This window comes from Lutra lutra, chromosome 1 (genome assembly GCF_902655055.1).
Source record: "Lutra lutra chromosome 1, mLutLut1.2, whole genome shotgun sequence".
NCBI classification, from domain to species: domain Eukaryota; kingdom Metazoa; phylum Chordata; class Mammalia; order Carnivora; family Mustelidae; genus Lutra; species Lutra lutra.
Genome location: NC_062278.1, coordinates 165921350 through 165940572, shown reverse-complemented (window position 1 = coordinate 165940572; position 19223 = coordinate 165921350). Strand labels below are relative to the sequence as shown.

The following is a 19223-nucleotide window of genomic DNA, read 5'->3' as shown; positions in this document are numbered from 1 at the left end:
TTCTGTAACAGTAGGGCTTCAGGTACAGTTTGATTCAGGGGCTAAACTCTCCAAACACCGTCATCTTTTTCTCCTTTTTCATCTCTCACGACTTCTACAGCAGAAACAGTTCCAACAGAACTCCCAGAACAGACTCTCACTGGTCTAGCTGGGGTCACCTGCCCCTCCCTGGACCTGTCACTCTGGCGAGGGGGTGAATTATTCTAGAGTTAGGGACGTAATCGGCGGATACAAACTAGATGGACTAAGAGTGGAGAAGGGAGATTCCCTAAAGAAAATCAGGGTATGTCTCATGAAGTGAGAAGGAGGCTGGGCAGGCAGAAACATCCAGCATCCCCCCTTCGTGTCAGCCGCATGAGGTAGGATTTCTTATGATCCCTGTTTTACAGATGAGAAAACCGAGGCTTAGGGACAGAGAGTGGCTTGCCCAAGGTCCACCATTAGCAAATGGCCTCAGACCCCAAGTCTGCTGGACCCCAAAGCCTGGGCTCTTAACCATCTCCCCCACTGCCTTGGAGGCACCAGATCTGAGTTCAAAGAGGGTGCCTTTGGAGCTCCAGTGGTGGGTGGAGTGGCAAGGAGGAGACTGGAGGCAGAGGATGGGGCAGGAGGCTGGTGCCACACAGAGGGGAGGGGAAGGGGCCCTGAGAGATAGAGGTGTGGCATGTCCCAATGCACTGTGAGCCCTAGCTTTCACTGTTGTTTCCTTACGTGGATAAGGAAATTGATCTAATCAGCAATATATCACACACACAGCCATTTGTATGCACACATGTGTATGTATATATACCCACATGTACAAACACACACACATAAGCGTGCAGGTTACTTTGCCTCCTGGTTTCTGTTTCAGGCAATCTTAGCAGGAGGATGCAAGGTGTGGGGCTTCTGAGCCTAGAGGCTGGACCTCTGCTGGGGCTACGGGCACAGGGGCATTTCCTGGGGAATTTCCGGAGGAAGTGGTTGAAGGGAAGTAACCACCCACCTGGCTCAGGGCCAGGGTGGGGAGCGAGTGGGATGGGGAAACAGCCACTCCTCACTTCCCTTTTCAGCCCTAAGGCTTCCCAGGCAAGAGTCCTGCCTCGCTGATGACATCGTGTAGGTCAGGGGTCGTTCTGCCCATACCTTCATTGCACAAAGGGAAAACTGAAGCAGCCGGGGGGCAGAGCAGGCCTCGCCTTTGTCCTCACCATATGGGGAAGTCTGGCAGCCTGAGTGAATAGCCTAAAGGGGCTGCTGCTTTGCTGTATGACCTGGGGCAAGTCACAGAGCTGCTCTGGGCCTCAGTTGTATATCTGCAAAATGGACCTGTAATTACCTCCCAGAGTGGACAAATGAATGGAGTTTGAAAAAAGAGCTGGGTCAGTGTCTGGCAGGTGTCAGTAAATGTTGGCTGTTACAGTTTCTTCCTTTGCACAGCGAACTCTCCTTTGTGTGGCTATAGATTGTAAGAAAGCTGGGCCTAAGACCCAGCTCTCTTTCTCTTTTTATTTTTTTTCCCCTCTAAAGATTTACTTATTTCTTTATTTGAGAGAGAGAGAAAGAGAGAATCTCAAGCAGACTTCCCACTGAGCACTGATCCCACGACCCTGAGATCATGACTTGAGCCGAAATCAAGAGTCGGGTATTCAAAGGACTGAGCCACCCAGGCCCCCCAAGACCTGTGTCTAAACTGGGCAGCCTGGGGCAAGCCACTTCACCATTCAGGACCTCCGGTTGCCTTATCTAGAACATGGATTACTAATTACCACCTCACGGGTTACTGCGAAGATGAACAGAGTGCCCAGCCCCCGGGATGGGATTTCCTGGTGTGTTTCCTTCCCGCTGAGCAGATGGACATCCTCTACTCCCGTGGCTCCTCTTCTTGCCCTGGGAGGGTAGCAAGTGAGTGATTCTATTAATAAATCATTCAGCTAGTATCCACGGAGCACCCACTGTGTGCCAGGCCCTGCTGAAAACAGTGAGGAAGTCAGACGCAGATCTCCTCCCCCTGGAGCTGCGGGGTTGGGGGGCAGGGAGACAGGAAATAAGTAAGCACACAACTGAACAAGATACTTTAAGACACTGCAGTGAGGAAGATAAATGGGTTGATGGGGGGGGTGGATGACTTGGTGGAGGCCCCTTTCAATTGGATGGTCAGCAAGTGGTCTCCAAGGAAGGCACAAAGAGGACAAGGAGGTGATCGGTGATCGGCAGAGATGGGGGATAGGTCTGGTGACAGAGGGAGGAGTGGGGTGGACGGCCACCAGGGAATTCAGACTCAAAGGAGAGAGGGCCAGGGGCTTCTGGCACCCGCTCCCCAAGAGGGGAGTCTGGGTGGGCCCGTCTGAGAGCCCGGGGGTCGCGGTTGGGGGCTATTCCTTCTCATGCGGTAAGCATTTGCTGGAGGCAGGTGCGGCGGAGGCCCACCTGTGAAAGATGATGAGGGGATGATGATGGGGGAGAAAGGGCGCGTCCAACAGCCTGGAAGTTGCCAGCCACCTTTGGTGCTTGGCCCTGGAGCCCCAGACTGAGGGTGGCAGGTGGTGCTGGCAGAGGGGGACTGCAGGGAGAAACAGCTGGGGTCGGCCCCAAACTTTGGAACTCTAAGAACCACATAAGTAACCACATTTCATCCTCAAGAACTGTCATAACCCCAGCCCGGACTCCCGTGTGCCCAAGACGGGCCACTGCCCCTCCCTAGAACCCTGACCTTTCTGGAGACACGGGGACACAAATAATGATACCAGCTGGTTTTGGTGGAGCAGCGGCATGTGTCCAGCATGGTCAGGCCATTTACACAGATCGTGTCATCTTCTGGTGTCTTGTTGTCACAGCGGGCTTTTCAGTGCTGGGGGGGAGGTGTCTGTTGGATAGGACTGAGACCAAGTATGGAAAGACTCTGTAGCTGGATTCTAGGGTGACTTTATATAGGAAACACAGACTCTTAATGTCAAAAAAAAAAAAAAAAAATTCTGGGGCTGAAATCCTAAAGCTGTCTGTCCCTAAAATGCGCTGTCCTTGTTTGGGCGCTGTCCACGGTGGCTCCCTCGTGAGTGAAAAAGCAGATGCTGACCTTGACCCAGAAATCCCCCGACTGAAGGGGAGATGCACCCGCTAACCCAAAGGGGGTCTGTTTTCCCGTAGCTCTTGTAACTGCCCCACTTCATGGAGGAGGAAACTGACGTTGAGGTTAAGTCCCTCAGCCAAATTCATTCAGTAATGTCACGAACGGGATCTGAACCCAGGCTGGCAAGACCCAGAGCTCCCAAGGGCTCCACAACGTATCTCACTGGTGAGATCCAATGTGCTCGCAGAGGGACCGGCCCCTTCCTGGTCCACTGGATTTCTGGACAGCTGGTGTCCCCGCTCTCTCGCCTATGGCTCCCCAGCAGAGGTGGCAGAGACAGTCAGAGCTGGAAGGCCTTTAAGAAACCATCAAGCTATTCTTCCACAGGCCAGGGGATCCCGTGAGTGTGGCCGGGAAAGGGGTGTCACGGTGGGTCCCATGGCAAGCTCAACACACTTGGTGGAGGGGGCTCCTGACCAAGGGTGATGGGGTAAGAAGTGGGGCCCCAGAAACAACATGAGACATCAGAAGTCTGGGCTCGGCCCCAAACTTGAGTCAATAACCACATGACAAGCCACATTTCACCTGCACACACAGATGCCCCAGATAAGCAGGCCACAGCGAGCACCCCAAGGCTGCCGCATGGCACCCTGACTCGCCCGCAGGTGACCCAGGAGTGCACAGGAAGGAGCCATGCGGCCCAAGGAGGCTTCCCGGCAGCCACCAGAATGACACGTCGTTCTTTGGATGCCAAATGTGTGTCGGGCCCTACTTGGTGTTCATCAAATTCTCGTAGCAACCCCGTCAAGTAGGAATATCCACCCTGCTTTGCAGATGGGGAAACTGAGTCCAGCCAGATCACTTGTCCGTATTCCTTGCTAGCTGGAAAGGGGGTCCCTACCTTTAGGAACTGGAGGGTTGGCTGACGTAGTGGGTCCGATAAGGGGAGAGGCGTTCACGTGCTTCCCACCCCAGGGTCTGCCCTCCTCCCAGGTGGCAGCCGGGACAAGTCCTACTGCAGAGGGGCCTGGGCACCAGGATGGGGGGAATTTGTGGCCATATTTTATAATCAGAGCACATGTATCATTAGGATTTTACTGGGTTCTTCTCTCACAAAGGTTAGGGTGAGCAAAGCAAGTTCTAAGGTCATTGTATTCAAAGCCCCAAACCAGCCTGGTGAATTACCCATGAAGACCCTTCAATGGCCCATAACATACGGGGTCCCTGGTTTGTATACCCACCGGAAGCGTGTGGTCCCCGAGCCAGACCAGATGAGGGAACCAAGGCTTGCCCCAGCATTCCAGCCTTTGCGGTGAAGAGGGGACCCACAGATCCCTACTGGGAGTGCTAGGGAGTCCAAAACACTGCTCACCTTCAGCAGCCCTGTTCTGTATTACTAGTAAGCCCATAGAAATGCCCTGCTCCTGATGGAAGCCACCAGCCATATGGGACTATTTAAATTTTAATGCTTTCGATGAATTTTTTTTTAGATTTCAGTTCCCCATCTGCACTAGCCACGTTCCAAGTGCTCAGTGGCCACCCAGCTAGCAAGTGGAGAGCCAGGAGTCAGCTGGCCTGAGCCCAGCTCCACCCCTTTTGTCCAGCTGCCCTTGTGCCTGCCTTTGTGGTCACCCAGACCTTGAGCTGGCTGCTTGGGACCCAGAAAGTATTCAGCCTTTTCCCGGTTTCTGCTCTTGAGGTGTTCTCCCGGACAGAAGAGCTGATAACACATGGTAACAGGGTGTGAGCAGGACCATCCCTCCAGCCCCAGCCCCTGGCTCCCACCCACCCTGCACTCAGGCAGCCAGAATCCAGGGTGTGCTGAGCCGGGAGCAGGAGGGCCACCCCGCTCTGGCGCCAGCCCCTTCGCCAACCCTGTCCTCCCCACCGTGAAGTAAGGTGGGGCGGGGGGGACTCTAGATCCACTCGCCAGGCTTTTCCAGTAAAAGCAGGGTGGCTTTACATCACCAAAACTCGGGAGAAACCTCCCCACCCCCCTGGTTAGTATCCATGGCTGAAAAATGACAATGAGCCACCGAGAACCCATTTCAGATGAATTTAAAGTCTATGAATTTTATTCGCAACAGCTTCTGTTTTGATTTGAAAGATGTTAATGTGTGAAACAGTATTTGTTTGGTCTACCAGCATTGGGTGTGCATATGGGTTGTAAGATCCCCTAAAATAAGTCAGGGGCTCTCAGCTTGGGAATCCCCGGAACTTCCAGGATCCGAATGGGGGGAGGGGGACCTCATGATAGCTCTATGTGGCCAGCACTTGTTCTGGGTTTTGTGGTGGGAGAGGAGTAAGGTTCTCCCTCGACACCCTGTCCCCCACCCCACTCTTACACCCCTCCGCACTCACAATCTGCAGCCCCCCTCCCTAACAGCCATTCTTCTGATTCTGTTCTGAGCTCTGCCAATCTGAAGTGACCCAGGATTTTTGCCTGGTGCCTCTAGGCTGTGGACCCCAGTGTCTAAAAGCTGGGACCCTCTCATCTATGGGGACAGAATTTGACTTCCTTATAAACCAGGGGAACAGAGATGATTCAGACACCACTCCCTGCCCTCCAGACTGGGGCCCCAGGTAGAGCTGAGGGGTTTGCACACCCCCTTCCTTCGCCAGCAGGACCCTCCTTGACCCCAGCTGAATGTCAGTGCCACAAGGGGAGGGACAACTGTGTGTGTCCCATCTGATTCCTGGCACATTGTAGACACTCAGATATATGTTGGACGAATGAATTACTGAATTAATAATGCAAGCTGAGGGGCACACAGGCGTGTGTCCCAACCCTCTGGCTTCTGGCTGTGTCTTCTTTTGGTGGTGGTGGTGGATGGGATCTCAGAGTCATGCAATGAGCAGGGAGGGGGCACCCCCTATGGAAGTTGTGTCCACGACTAGATTGGTGCTTTTTCTACCTTTGGGGTCCATGGATTTATTCTCAGGGGTCTTCAGGTTCCACACAATAATTTTTTTTAATGTGTGGATTCTTTAAGAGTTATAAGTTCTTTTGTAATAATTTCCATCTTCCAGAAAACTTGCAAGAATAATACCAAAAAAAACAAAAACAAAAACAAAAAACAACCTTCTCCCCTGTACCCTTCACCCAAATTCCTTATTACTGACGTTTCGCCACACTTTGCTCTCTCACCATATTTTTCCCCCAGAACTATTTGAGAGGTCATCACAGACATGCAACATGACTTTTACTCCTGAATAATGTTTCGAGGTCTATTTCCTAAGAACAAGAACATTCTGTTACATAAACATGGTTCAATAGCCAAATTCAAGAAGTCTAACTCTGACACCATACTGGGATCTAATATACAATTTGTAGTCACCTTTACCAGTCGTCTCAGGAATGTCCTTCATGTCAATTTTTTCCCTCATCCAGATCTCCCATTGCATTCCGTCACTACTCATTCTCTTAAAGCTTTGTAAAGATGTCATTTACATCCCATAGAATATCCTTGCTCAAGTGATTACTAGAGATATTTACAGAGTTATATAAACATCACAATTTTATTCTAAATTATTTCCAACCCCTGAAAAGGCCTCATCTCTAGTTTCCATCAAGGCCTTGTCCCCCTTCTAGCCCCTGATAACCACATATCTATTTTTTGTCTCTAGAGATTTGCCTTTCTGAGCGTTTCATTATAAATGGAATCATGCACTAGATGACCTTTGTATCTGACCCCTTTCACTTTAGCTTCGGGCTATCCTGTTCATCCGTAGAATGTAGCCGTGGTTCACCCCTTTTTTATGGCTGAATAATAGTCCATTGGTTGATGGACATTTGGGTTGTTTCCACTCTGGGGGCTATTATGATTAATTCTGCTATAATCATGCAAGTTTTTTATGTGGACATGTGTTTTCATTTCTCTTGGGTAGCTATCTAAGAGTAGAATCCGGGGGTCATAGGGTAACCCTCTGTTTAGCTTTTTAAGAAACACCCAGCAGTTTCCCAAAGTGGTAGCCCTGTAAGAGGGCTCGGATTTCTCCACACCCTCCCCAATACTTGTCTGTCTTTTTGATGCTAACCACCCTAGTGGGTGTGCGTGCTATCTCCTTGTGGCTTTGATTTGCATTTCTCTGATGGCTAGTGATGGTAAGCATCTTTTCATGTGCTTCTTGGCCACTCCAAATCTCCTTTGGTGAAATACCTATTCAGATGTTTTGCCATATTTTAAGTGTGTTGCATTCTTATTATTGAGTCACAAGGGTTCTTCTTATATGCTCAATACAAGTCTTTGTGGGATGTTTCATTTTGTTTTGTTTTTCGGTCATATGATTTGCAAACATTTTCTCCCAGTCTGTGGCTTAATTTTTTGCTTTCTTGAAGGTGTCTTTTGAAACGTAACATTTTTTAATTTTGCTAAAGTCCCAATTTGTCAATTTTTTTTTATTGCTTGTGTGTTGGGTATCTAAGAAATCATTATATCTAACATTTTTTAACCTATTTTTAAGATATTTTTAACCTAAGAAATCATTTTAGGGGTGCTGGGTGGCTCTGTTGGTTGGGTGGCTGCCTTTGGCTCAGGTCATGATCTCAAGGTCCTGGGATAGAACCTCTGCTTAGCGGGAGAGTCTGCTTCTCCCTTTCTCTCAGCTGCTCCCCCTGCTTGTGTTCTCTCTCTCTCTCTCTCAAATAAATAAAATCTTTAAAAAAAAAAAAGAGGATTAAAAAAATCATTTTATAGTTAAGAAATTATTGCTTAACCCAAGGTCACAACTTTATTCCTCTATTTCTATTCTATTTATTCCTCTCTTTTCTATTTAATTTAACTTATTCTATTTCTATTCTATTTACTCCTCTATTTTCTTCTAAGAGCTTTATAATTTTAAGACTTACATTTAGATGACTGATCATTTTGAGTTAATTTTTGTGTGTGATGGGAAGAGTCCAAATGCATCCTTTTGCATGTAGATAGACAATTGTCCCAGTCCTGTTTGTTAAAGAAACTATTCTCTCTAGTAAGTTCTCTTGATACCTTTGTGAAAAATCATTTGACTATGATACAGTTTTTTAAATGTCACTTGCATGAAAATGACAACCCCCTTCCATTTTAACAAAATAATTTTCCCAGCCACCTGGATGACTTTTTCTCTAAACTACCGAGGGAAATCAGTTGGATATTTTTATTTTGAGTAGTTCATGATTTTTTTTCTTATTTATTTGTAAGAACTCTTTATATATTGAGGAACCAAGGGAATCATATGTGCAAATACTCAATGTCGTGAAATAGCACAGTGTGCTCAAAAGGCATTAAGTAGAGCTTGGCTCTGGGGGAAGCCACTAAAGATGGAGCTAGGCAGGAGGGCAGAAACCAGTTCTGATGCTAACCTGAGAAGAATGTGTAACCGAACCAAAGTGAGTTTGCTCTTTGGTGAGTCAGAAACTACACCAGGTTGAGTTGTCACACAAAGACAATTTTCATTTGTGGTAAATAAGATCATAGGGAATGGTTTCCAGAGCCATGACTCCCCAAGAGAGGAGTAAATGGGTTACATTTGTTTCAGGTTAGGATCAATATTTATATAGGGAAGCCTTGTTATCCTATGTAGATGTGGGCATAGGTAGCACATGCATCTTAAGGAAACATGCTTATATATACATTGTATGTTATGTAAATGAGCCTGGGGCTCCTCCTTGTGCAGAGATTTTAGTATTATAATGAGGTAGAGGTAATGGTATGTCATACCAGAGGTCACTCCTCCTCGGTCCATCTGCGCAGGGGCAAGTTGGGGGTTTAGCTCAAAAGGTCTGAGTTGTCTGGGCCAGTGAGAGGTCTCATCAGGACAGTCACCATCACCTGAGGGGTGGTTTGGGGTTTTATTTGCCTAAGTTAAGAGGTAAACCCGAAAGAAGAGTTTAAGGGAAAATGTATGACAAAGTTCAGTGAGTACAACCAGGTGGGCAGTCAAGGTCAGGTCTTGGGGTCTAGCTGGTGACACTTAGACTTTATCATACAGGTCACTGGGCCATTGAAGGGTTTTAAGCAAGGGAATGATGTAATTAAATCTGTCTTGTTGAAATGACTTTAAATAAGAGACATAATGGATGGAGGGGAGGGCTGCAAGGGTAAATTGAGGCCAGAAAGTGCAAACACTTTGAATGTCCAGCTGAAGAGGTCAGCTAGGCTTGGTAGGCAATGGGGAGCCACAGAACATTCTGGGTAATGACTGGGGCAAACCAGAGAGGCAGTGGGGATGGAGAGCTGCCTACAAAAGTGGAAAGGACCAAGACTGAGGCCAGGGCTGATCTCTGGATGGGGTAAGAGATTTAGCTTCCCAGCATAAAGCTTTGCCCCCACTGACATCTCAATCCCACATGGTGCCCAGGACTGTGTCATCTGTCCTGGCTCCTCACAACTGACCTCCAACCCAGACAGATGGGATGTTGCCAGGGGTAACCCAGAGAGGAAATATGAACCAAGAGTTTCCAGGCAGGGCACTGTGAGTGGAAGAAGGAAAAATGAACAACATATTGGCATGCCAGGAGGGGTCTTAGAAGTCATTCAAGCTGCCATCATTAGGACAATTGACCCTTGACCTCTGCTGCCACAGGTCCAAGTGTGGCGAGCCCCCTACCTCCCCACAGCCATTCTATAGCTGGTTGGCTCTTCTGGTGGGAAAGTTCTGGGGCTGGAATGGCATCAGAGGCATAAGGAGCCTTGAAACTCTTATCTTGAGCTTCCTGTCCACTAGATAAAGGGGACCTTGAGGCTCAGAGGGACACCATCTTGCATCGAGGTCACATAGGGAGTCAACCCCAGCTTGTGTCAAAGCAGGCCCTAGAAACTCCCCACCCAGTCTCACAATGACTATTTTTTTCAACCTACTTTTCAAAAACCAGTAGTACATGCATACAGCACACACACACACACACACACACAAATCAACAGAACATCACAATGAAAAGCCAGTTTCCTTTCCACCCCAGCCCCAACCGTCTCTGCCATTCCTGAAGGCATCGCTGTTCCAGTTTCTTAAGCACACTTGTCAGAGATAATATATGCATGACCAGCATGTGTAGGAGACCCCCTTCTTTTTTACATGAAAAGGAACACACCATACCCTGTACCACTCCTTGCTTTTCCCACTTACCAGGAGTACCTCTGAGGTCGATCATTATCATCCCAGTCCTTCCCAGGACGAAGCCCTGGCTTATGTGTCTTCATGCCATTTCTTGGTCCCCTACTGTTGGACACCACAGGTGTTTCTCTGTTTGCTTACATAGAATACTGTTGACTGTCCTTGTATGTTTCCATTTGCCTGCTGCATAGCTTAAGCCAGATGACCCTTCAGAAGTATGGCACTATCTTACCCCTCACCCAACAGTGACTGCTTGCATTTCCCCCCACTTTCAATGGCAAAAGTGTTACCAAGCTTGTTCATTTTTGCCAACTTGGTCAGGTTACAAAAAGCGATGGGCATGTTATATTTTGATTTGTATTTCTCTAATATGCATTTAATTACAAGTGCGATTGAGTGTCTTCCCATGAAATCCTTGTTCATATCCTTTGCTCTTTTTTTCTAATTGGTTCATCATCTTTTCCTATCGATTTGAAAGAGCTCTTTCTGTATGAGGAACATTAACGTTCATCTTATTGTCCTTAATTAACTTCTGGCATATGCGCTGCAGATAATCTTTTTATTTGCTATTTGCTTTTTTAAACTTTGTGGTATTTTTTATGCTATTCAGGAGTTTTAATTTTTTACATAGTTCAGTTTATCAATATTTTCCTTCATGGTTTCTGGAAATAAAAATACTTACACAGTGCACTTTACACAAGCTTTTTACAAAATATCATGGTTGATCTGCATAGCAGCCTTTGAAGGGGGACAGGGTAGGGATTTTTAGCATTAGTTTCATTTTACAGAAGAATTCAAGTGAGCCTCAAGCGGTGATGAGATGCACCCAGGCGGAACAGTTTCTAGAACCCTCACTGTTCTCACTTCCCTCACCGGCCTCCCAACCAGCCAGGTAACTGACTCCTGGCACTGATAACAAAAGGAGGTGGCTTCTCAGGGTGACCGCTGTCGGGCTTGCTGTGAGACAGAGTGAGGAAGAGCCACCAGGAGCTGGACTGTTCCTTATTTGTCTGACTGTCACCAGTGCCTCGTATACTCCAGGAATGCCTTAGGTGCTCATTAAATGCTACAAGACAAGAGACTGAGGTGGTCAGGCCCCCATTTACACTGCAGACAGACACTTAGCAGTTGTGTGAGCCTGGAAAGGTGAATGACCCTCTCTGTGCTACACTGTCCTTGTCTGTAAAATTGGGGTAGTGGTTTCTACCACAAGTAAATGAAATAAGCCTCATGAAGTGCTGAGCCTCTGATTTGTCTCTTCCTTCCTGAATCTCCTGTCTGCTAGCCCCCACCTGGCCCCCGGTATCCAGGGTCATGAGATATCAGAGCTGAAAACCAGGCTCTTCCCTCCCAGAAGCCCAGAGAGGGGAAGTGCCATGCCCAAGGTCACACAGCCCGTTGGTGGCAGGGCGGGCAGAGGCTCCTGTCTCCTGACTCATTACATCACTAAGCAGGCTTCCTCACAGCTGGACCACTGCAGACGCGGCCCTCTCGCCTACTGTCTCGCCCCGTTTTGGGCACCAGGGGGCGCTTCCGAAAACACAGCCCAGACCGCTGACGCGGTTGCTCCAAACTGGTCGGGGGGGCTCCTCGCTGCCGCCTTTTTTTTTTTTTTTTTTTTTTTTTTCGGCCTGGTGTTCAAGGCTCTCAGAACCCGCCTTCTCTCCCCTACACGCTGGGCAATGCGCATTCCCATCCTTGCTGTTTCCTTAAGCACACTCCCCTCCCGGAGCATACGCCCCCTTCCTGCCTTTTTCAGGCCCTGCCTCTCCTATTTATGCCACTTCTTCCCCGCGGATTGGGTCCGTCTCTCAGACTGTGCCACCCCATTCTCTATGACAGTTGCTACACCACTGAGGCCCATCCCCAGCGTTCAGTTGGTGCTGAGTCAATGTTGGCTGTGGGATAAGGCGCGCAGCCGGCAGGCCGAGATCCCCTCCCGAACTGCAAGGAGCGCTGGTCCTGGAAGGGCCTCAGGAGACGTGGTGCCAGGGTGGGTGTGAGCAGCCCCCACCCGCTGTGCAACTCTGGACCAGTGGCTGCCCCTCTCTGGGCCTCAATTTTCTCATCTGTGAACTGGGGAGGCACGGGGGGGGCTGGGCATTGCCTGCCTGCAGGGGTTGCAGTTCTCCGTGGGAGGGGCCAAGGGACGTGGCTTGAGGCCGCTGTTACTAGGTGTTTATTTAGGGGTCTTGGGGAGTCCGAGGGAAACGCTGGGGTCACAGTGCCCCCTCCAATGCGCCTGGACTGTGTGTATCCCGCTCCCCGGCCCTTCCGCTGCAGAGGCCCCCACAGACCCGAGCGCCCTCAACTCGTCCCGGCTCGGGTGACGTCGGCGGCCGGGGCGGCACCAGTCCTCCCCACCGTCCCCGACACACACCTTTCAAAGGAGGGAAACTGAGGCCGGGTGCGGAGAGGCCGCAGCCAAGGTCACGGCGCGCGGTGGCGGCGCGGGCAGGAGGGACGGCGGCGTTCCGGCTACGGCTCAGGCTCAGGCTGCGGACGCCCCCGGGCCACCGGCCCCCGCCCCCCCGCCGGCGCCCAGCGGGTCCGACGCGCTGGGGCCGCGCCCGCGCTCCGCTCCCGCCGCGGGGACTGCGCGCGCTCGGCGGCTGCAGGCGGACCCGCGAGGTAGGAGGCGGGCCGGCGGGGGACGCGCGCGGCGGCTGCCGGTGCGGTGTGGTGCGGGTCTAGTCCCGGGCTGGGGGCGGCGGGGGCCGCGGCCCGGGGTCCTCTCTGCGGAGAGGCCTGGGCGGCAGCTCCGCCCCCGGGACCGCGGCTGCACGGACGCGCGAGCAGCTCTTGGGAGCCGGGGAGGAAAAAGGGGTGATCGCAGGAGGCTTTGCGGAGCCCGGCCGGGGAGGAGGTTCCGAGGCCGCAGTGGCGAGGATGACACTGGTCTCCCGGTTGTAGAGTTGGGGGATCGGAGGCCGCCGGGCTCTCGGCTTTGGAGGTCAGGGTTACGCGGAGCGCCTGGGGTGCGTCAACGCCAGTCTTTCCGAGCCCGGGCTCTACGGGTGTCGCTCTCCGGGACTCGAGCGGTGAGGACGCAGGAGATTCTGCCTCCGCGGCTATGCGGGGCGTTTAGCCTTGTGAACGCTAAAGGCGCGATCTTGGGGGGAGGGGAGCTCAGGGTGCTCCATTTCCGCGTCTATGCAGTTTGCTGTCCCCCCCCCTCCCACCCCGGGGCGGGGAAACGTGAATCCAGGCCCCGAGGGTCGTCAAGCGAAGCTGTACCCTACCCTCCAACCACTGCACTCCCTCTCTTCCCTCCCCGCTCCTCTCCGTTCCTGCCTCCTGACGGAGAAATCCCGCCACCGCGTCCAGGGTCCGGAGCCTGCGGGCGGGAGGTTGAAGCATCTCAGGAATTCGCTGGGAGTCAGATAGACGCGTCTAGGGAGGAGTGAGGAGTTTTGGCTGGACTGGAGGGGCAGGGTCCGAATCCAGTCCTGCCCCTGACCCCTTGTGTGACCTTGGGCGACCCCTCCTCCTGCCCCTACGTGGGCAAGAGGCTGGTTTTTGTTCCAGGGGGCTGCTCCGGGTCAGATCCCAGCGGCCCAGCAGCTGGCACCCCGTGTGGGTGACAGTGCGCAAGGACTGGAACAGCCCGTGGCAGTCTTTGGACCCAGTCCCAAATGGGACAGGAGGCAGGTCTGAGAACTGAGGGCATTGTGTCAGGTGTCAGGATGTCCTGCCCCACCTGCCTGCCTGAGAGGGGATCCTCAGGGGCCAAGGGGCTGCCGCTGTGGAAAATCCCTGCCCTGTCCAGAAGGGCTGCCCTTGGGCAGTTTAGGGGGCAGCACAGCTGGCAGAGGTGAGTCAAGCCTGTCCCCACCCCCACCCCCACTCCAGTCATGGGGAAATCCCCCTCCCAAGTTTCTGCCAGGCAGTTGCTGCTTTAAATTCCCAAGCCGTCAACTGTCACAGCTGATCTGTTCCTGGAGCAACGGAGCAGAAGATGACGGTGGGTGTCCCCTCCCCCGGGCCTGTCCACAGGATTAGGCTTCTGGGGACAGCAGTCTGCTCTGCCTGGTCAGCTCTGTACATTTTGCTCTGAGCATGCTCTATATTTGGTGGGGGGTGGGGTGCGGGGAGAGAAGCACTTGTTCTGAACTAGGAGCCGGAGTCTGGCTGTGCCCTTTGACAAAGCTGCTGCTCCTCTCTGTGATCAGTCCCTGCCAGACAACCCACATGCTGGCCTGTGCAGCCCCCTCAGAGCAACTCTGAGCTGAGGTGACACAGGAGTATCCCTCTGGTCACTCTCCTCTGCCTCCAGCATCGTGCCTGGCTCCTCTTGTGGGCTGGTAAGGTGGCCAAGCTCCTGAACCCACGTGTGAGAGACAGCCCCATCCCCCCTTTGCCCCATACCCCCATCCCCAGGCAGGAAAAGTTGAACTAAGAGCAGCCCCAGGTTCCACAATGCCCATAGCCTAGCCACTGAGCATCAGAGCTGGAAGAAGCATCCTAGAGCCCATCCCTTGTTAGAGCTGGAGAAACGGAGGCCAGAGAGAGGCAGGAACGTGTTCAAGGTCACACTACATCTCACTGTCCCCAGCTCTTCAGCAGTCCAGCCATCCTTGAGGCAGCTGCTGCCTAGGGAACACTCAGAGGACTTGGTGTTCCCACAGAGGTCCCTGCAGTGGAGGGACAAGGAAGGGGACCGGTGCCTTCCTCTGCAGGGGACTCTGGCTCCAGCACAGTTTGCGAACATTAAGTAATCTTGGGTCTCATGACCAGAGTTGCCAGCCTCTGTCAAGGTGGCTTTGAAAGGGCCCATGGCTGCCTGCTCATCCCGCGGCAGCTCTGAGCAGTCTGCCCTTTCCTTCCCACCCGATACCTGCTGGGCCCACAGCAGCCCCCCGCTGTTAGTCATGCCCCTTCCCCATTGTGCGGAGGGAGTGCCAAGGCCAAGACCAGATCTTGGGACCCTTTGTGTCTTCAGCTTTCCTTCCCACCAGCATTCTGACGACTGGGGTGGGGAGTCAGCTAGCCTAAAATTGCTCAGCCAGCTCTCTGTCAGCAGTCTATGGTCTCATCACTTGGTGGAATCAGGGGGTAGGGAATGGAATTGTTTGTTCCTATCAGGAAAATGTGTTTTGCATAAAGCAGGCTGGCCAGGGCCCCTCATGTTGGTGAGGTCTGCATGCGCTGGGGTTCCCCCACACTCAGTCCTGGTTGTTGCCACGGTGAAGTGTAACTCAAACGTGTTTGGGGGAGCAGCATCTTCTGTACCCCTTGCCTTCCCTCTGGACCCAGGCTTGCCTTGTCCTACCTCCTGCAGGAATGCACACACACACACACACACACACACACACACACACACACAGAAACCTCTGTTCATCCTTTACTCTCATCGATGTCACTGCTGCAGCAAAGCCTTCCCTGAGTCCCTGTGTCCTCCCTGCCGGAGAGTGTGCAGGGGCCTAGGTGTGCAGTGAGGTCACCAGGCTGCAGGAAACCCTTCCTGTCCGCCCGGGCCATTCCACTGGGCTACCCGAGCATGTGCCAATTTGGGAAGGCAGAACACAGGCAGCCAAGTTCTCAGTGACTCTTCGAAGAAAAGTGTGTATGTGGCCTTCTGATCTCGCATGATTGCAATTCATACTTGGCCAGCATCTTCAACATTTTTTAAACGTCTCCCGCTTGCCAGAACCTGTGACAGTGGCTCTCACATATATCATCCCACTTCATCTGCAAAACCACAGAGCCATCCGTTCACGTGTATGAAGGTTCTGGAAGCATAATATTAAAGATTTTATTTTTATTTATTTGACAGAGAGAGATCACAAGCAGATGGAGAGGCAGGCAGAGAAAGAGAGAGAGGGAAGCAGGCTCCCCGCTGAGCAGAGAGCCCGATGCGGGCCTCGATCCCAGGACCCTGAGATCATGACCTGAGCCGAAGGCAGCGGCTTAACCCACTGAGCCACCCAGGCGCCCTGGAAGCATAATATTAAAACAGTGATGTCAGCCCCTAGGCCAGAGGGAACTATTTGGAATGCCGCACCCTCCAACCTATGACTGATGACCATCCTTTCCATTCCTTAGGCCCTAGAGCCTCACAGTTTGCCAGTTTGCATGCCTAGATGCTCTCAGGGAGGCAGCACCCCAGAGGGGTTCTCAACTGAGCAGAGTCCAGGATGACCCACATAAATCCACGTGCCATATGTGATGGGGATATAATGGCTCAGACCTCTCATGCTGCCGCTCTGGAAGGTAATCCCAGCCTGGGCTCTGTCCCATTCTTTTGGGATGACATAATTGCTCACGACTGAATTCCCCAAAGGCAGAACTATGGCCAAACCACCTCACTGGCTGATAGAAGTTTCTGTTGTGCTCAACTGAGCTGGGTCCAAACAAGAAACAAGCTGCCTTAAAAGGTAGTGAGTTCCCTTCCCTGGAGGTATGCAAACTGAGGATGGACCGAGGATTTGTTATAGATCAGTAGTATAGGTGCCCCCGAGGGTCATTGCAGCTCCAAGACTCCCAGAGCCAATGACTTTTTTTTTTTTTTAATTATCATCTGAGGGCTTGGTGAAAGCTATCAGGATGGTAATATAGGTTTGTAAAAATGCTAAGTGCTCCAGTGTTTTAATAAAGCCAGTTGCCTGAGGGTATTCTGGGAATGTTTCATTATCCGGCTCATCCAGCTGCAGAAGTAGGACCAGCTTTTGGACTTAGCCAAGGGGCCCAGAATCTGGTAGGAAGTAAAGCAGTATGGAAATTGAGTGTCTACTGGCAAATCCCCGAGCCGCACTGGGGTCACTGTTGGTCACATTACCTTGGGAAGCTTGAAGGCAGAGAGCTGGACTCCCAATTACTTTGGACCAGTCCCTTCCCCTCTCTGGGCCGAGGGAGTTTGGAAGAAACCAGAGATCACTTTGGAAGCTGTAACTGGCACCTGAAAGAGGTAGGGGTGAGGGTGGGCAGAGGGGCTGAAGCATGCTGATCCTGATACGGGGATCCTTTCATGGACCTGCTGAGGGTCAGCCTGCCTCTGAGGCTGGGTTTAAACACGAGCTCTCCACTTCCTGGCTTCGTGGCCTGGGACATGTCACTAGGCCTCCCTGATGAGCCTCAGTTTCCTCCTCCCGAAGATGGGAGTGATGACAGTGCTGGCCACCTAAGGCAGTTATGAAAGTAATTCTGAGAAAGTGTGTCAATGTCATACAGTTATTTTTCATTTTCTCCTTTGGGGATATCACAGGAGCTACTAAGTATTTCTGGGGCCTCCGATTCCAAATAGAAATGTCAGCTCCGTTAATTCATTCATTCAATAAATATTTATGGAACAAGTATTTTACCACAAAAGCAAAACAGACACAAAAGCCCTTTCCTCCAGGAGCTTGTGTTCTAGCATACGCAGTCCCAAATGAATAAGCAAGTGAATAAAAATTCCAGAGAGCACCCAGTGCTAAGCAGAATGAGTCTGCCCCAATTGGTGATTAAAGGTGGTTTGCAATGGGAAAATTCTTCCAAAAGGAAGAGGAGACAACCCTGGTTTAAGACCTAGATTCCAGTTCTGGCCCCGGCTTGCTCTGCAGCCTTGGGCAAGTTCCTTTCTGTCTCTGATCTTCCCTGCTTGTCTCGAAAACGAGAGGGTAGAATGAGTCCCTTTCATGGGACGTCCCATGTGGCTGTGGTGGCCGCTGTGTTGAGGTGTGGCAGGTGAGGTGAGGGGTGGGTAGCTCCGCAGTCACAGCTCGGGGTCCCCACCTATCCCCCATCCATATGAATGTGTCTGTTTAAATGTGCTGTGAATCCGTCACATAGGAAAGTGAAAAGAGATGTGCAGCCGCCTAAAGAAAAATTAGAGAAATACACAAGAGCCTACCACCTGGTCCGAGAAATGGAGCGTAGTCAGAAACAGCTCTCCCCCGACCCCCGCTCTGTGTTCCTCCCCAATCATTATGCTTCAAAGAGTCTCACCATTTCAACTTTTCTGATAATAATGCTCTTGTTCTCGCTGTCTTACCACCTTGCTGGACAATTTTTTACAGTATCCTTCCGTTTTTCTGCTTTGCTGCTTTTCGAGCTGTCTGTAAATAGACTGAGACTGTAGATACTTCTCTGGGTCTGGCTTCTTGGGCTTGAAGTCGCGGCCGTGTGGCTCATTCAGTCCTAAGATGCTACGGTGAGTCCTTGCTGCTGCCGTATAATATTCCCTCGTGTCGCTGGGCCACAGCTGATGTAGCTGGTCTACTGTGATGGACGTGGGGGTTGTTTCCAGTTTGGGGCTGTTGTTCTGGAACCTGTCTATGTCCTAGGGCGGCGGGCATACCCTTCTCTTGCTCATTACCTTTAATTGGATTGTAAAGTACGCCGTGCGGTCCTTCCCTCTTATCGTGTCCCCTTCTCCCTAGGCCCTGCTAGGCCTTACTAATATCAGTCTTTGCCTTTGTTGCTCACCCGGGGCAGGAGGATGGTTTCTCACTGTGATGTTAGCTTGCAGTTCCTGATTGACAGTGAGGTCGGGCCATTTTTGTATGTTTATTGGCCGTTTGGATCTCTTCTCTGGTGAAGTGCATGGTCAAGTTTTTTGCCCATCTTGGGCTGTCTTTTTTATTTTCTTGTGGATTTGGGGTGGGGAGGCTCTTTAGGCATTTGAGACTTGAATCCTTGATCATTTGCGTACATTGTAGATATCTTGCCTTTTTTTTACTTGTTCTGGGGTGAACGTCTTCATTTCAGAGTTCTTAATTTAAGTCAAATTTAACTTTTCCTTTAGTATTCATGTCTTGTGTTTTAGAACTCCTTTCCCACTCAGTGGTCATGAATATTCTTCTGTGTGTTTCACATTAGATCTTTGATCTGCCTGGAATTGATCGGTGTGCGGTGTGAAAGAAAGGGCTCATTCCAAGCGTGCACATGTGCATGCACACACATGTTCACACACACACCATTACCCAGCACCGTTTGGTGATAAGCGTGCCCTTTTCCTCATCTGTCCTGCCTCCCCCTCCTCGCATACCCGTACCTTTACCCGGGGAAGGCAGGCAGGAGCCCAGGACCACAGGCTCTGGCCAGGAAGAGCCAGCAGGAGCGAGGTGATCAGGGACAGCCCCCGAGGGCAGGGCGCCGGCTG

General features: G+C 51.3%; 1 protein-coding gene across 8 annotated transcripts in view; it reads left to right on the top strand.

The window, feature by feature from the left end:
• IQSEC1 (IQ motif and Sec7 domain ArfGEF 1) overlaps nt 1–19223 on the top strand; it is a 375511-nt gene that overhangs the window by 266165 nt on the left and 90123 nt on the right. The window contains exon 1 of one of the 8 annotated variants that reach the window (XM_047743587.1): nt 12024–12134. The exons of 6 other annotated variants lie outside the window; for them this stretch is intronic. The gene's annotated coding sequence lies outside the window, so the exon portion shown is untranslated. Of the gene's footprint in view, nt 1–12023; nt 12135–12652; nt 12773–19223 lie in introns of those variants that run through there. One more of the 8 variants, XM_047743556.1, reaches the window with a different exon arrangement.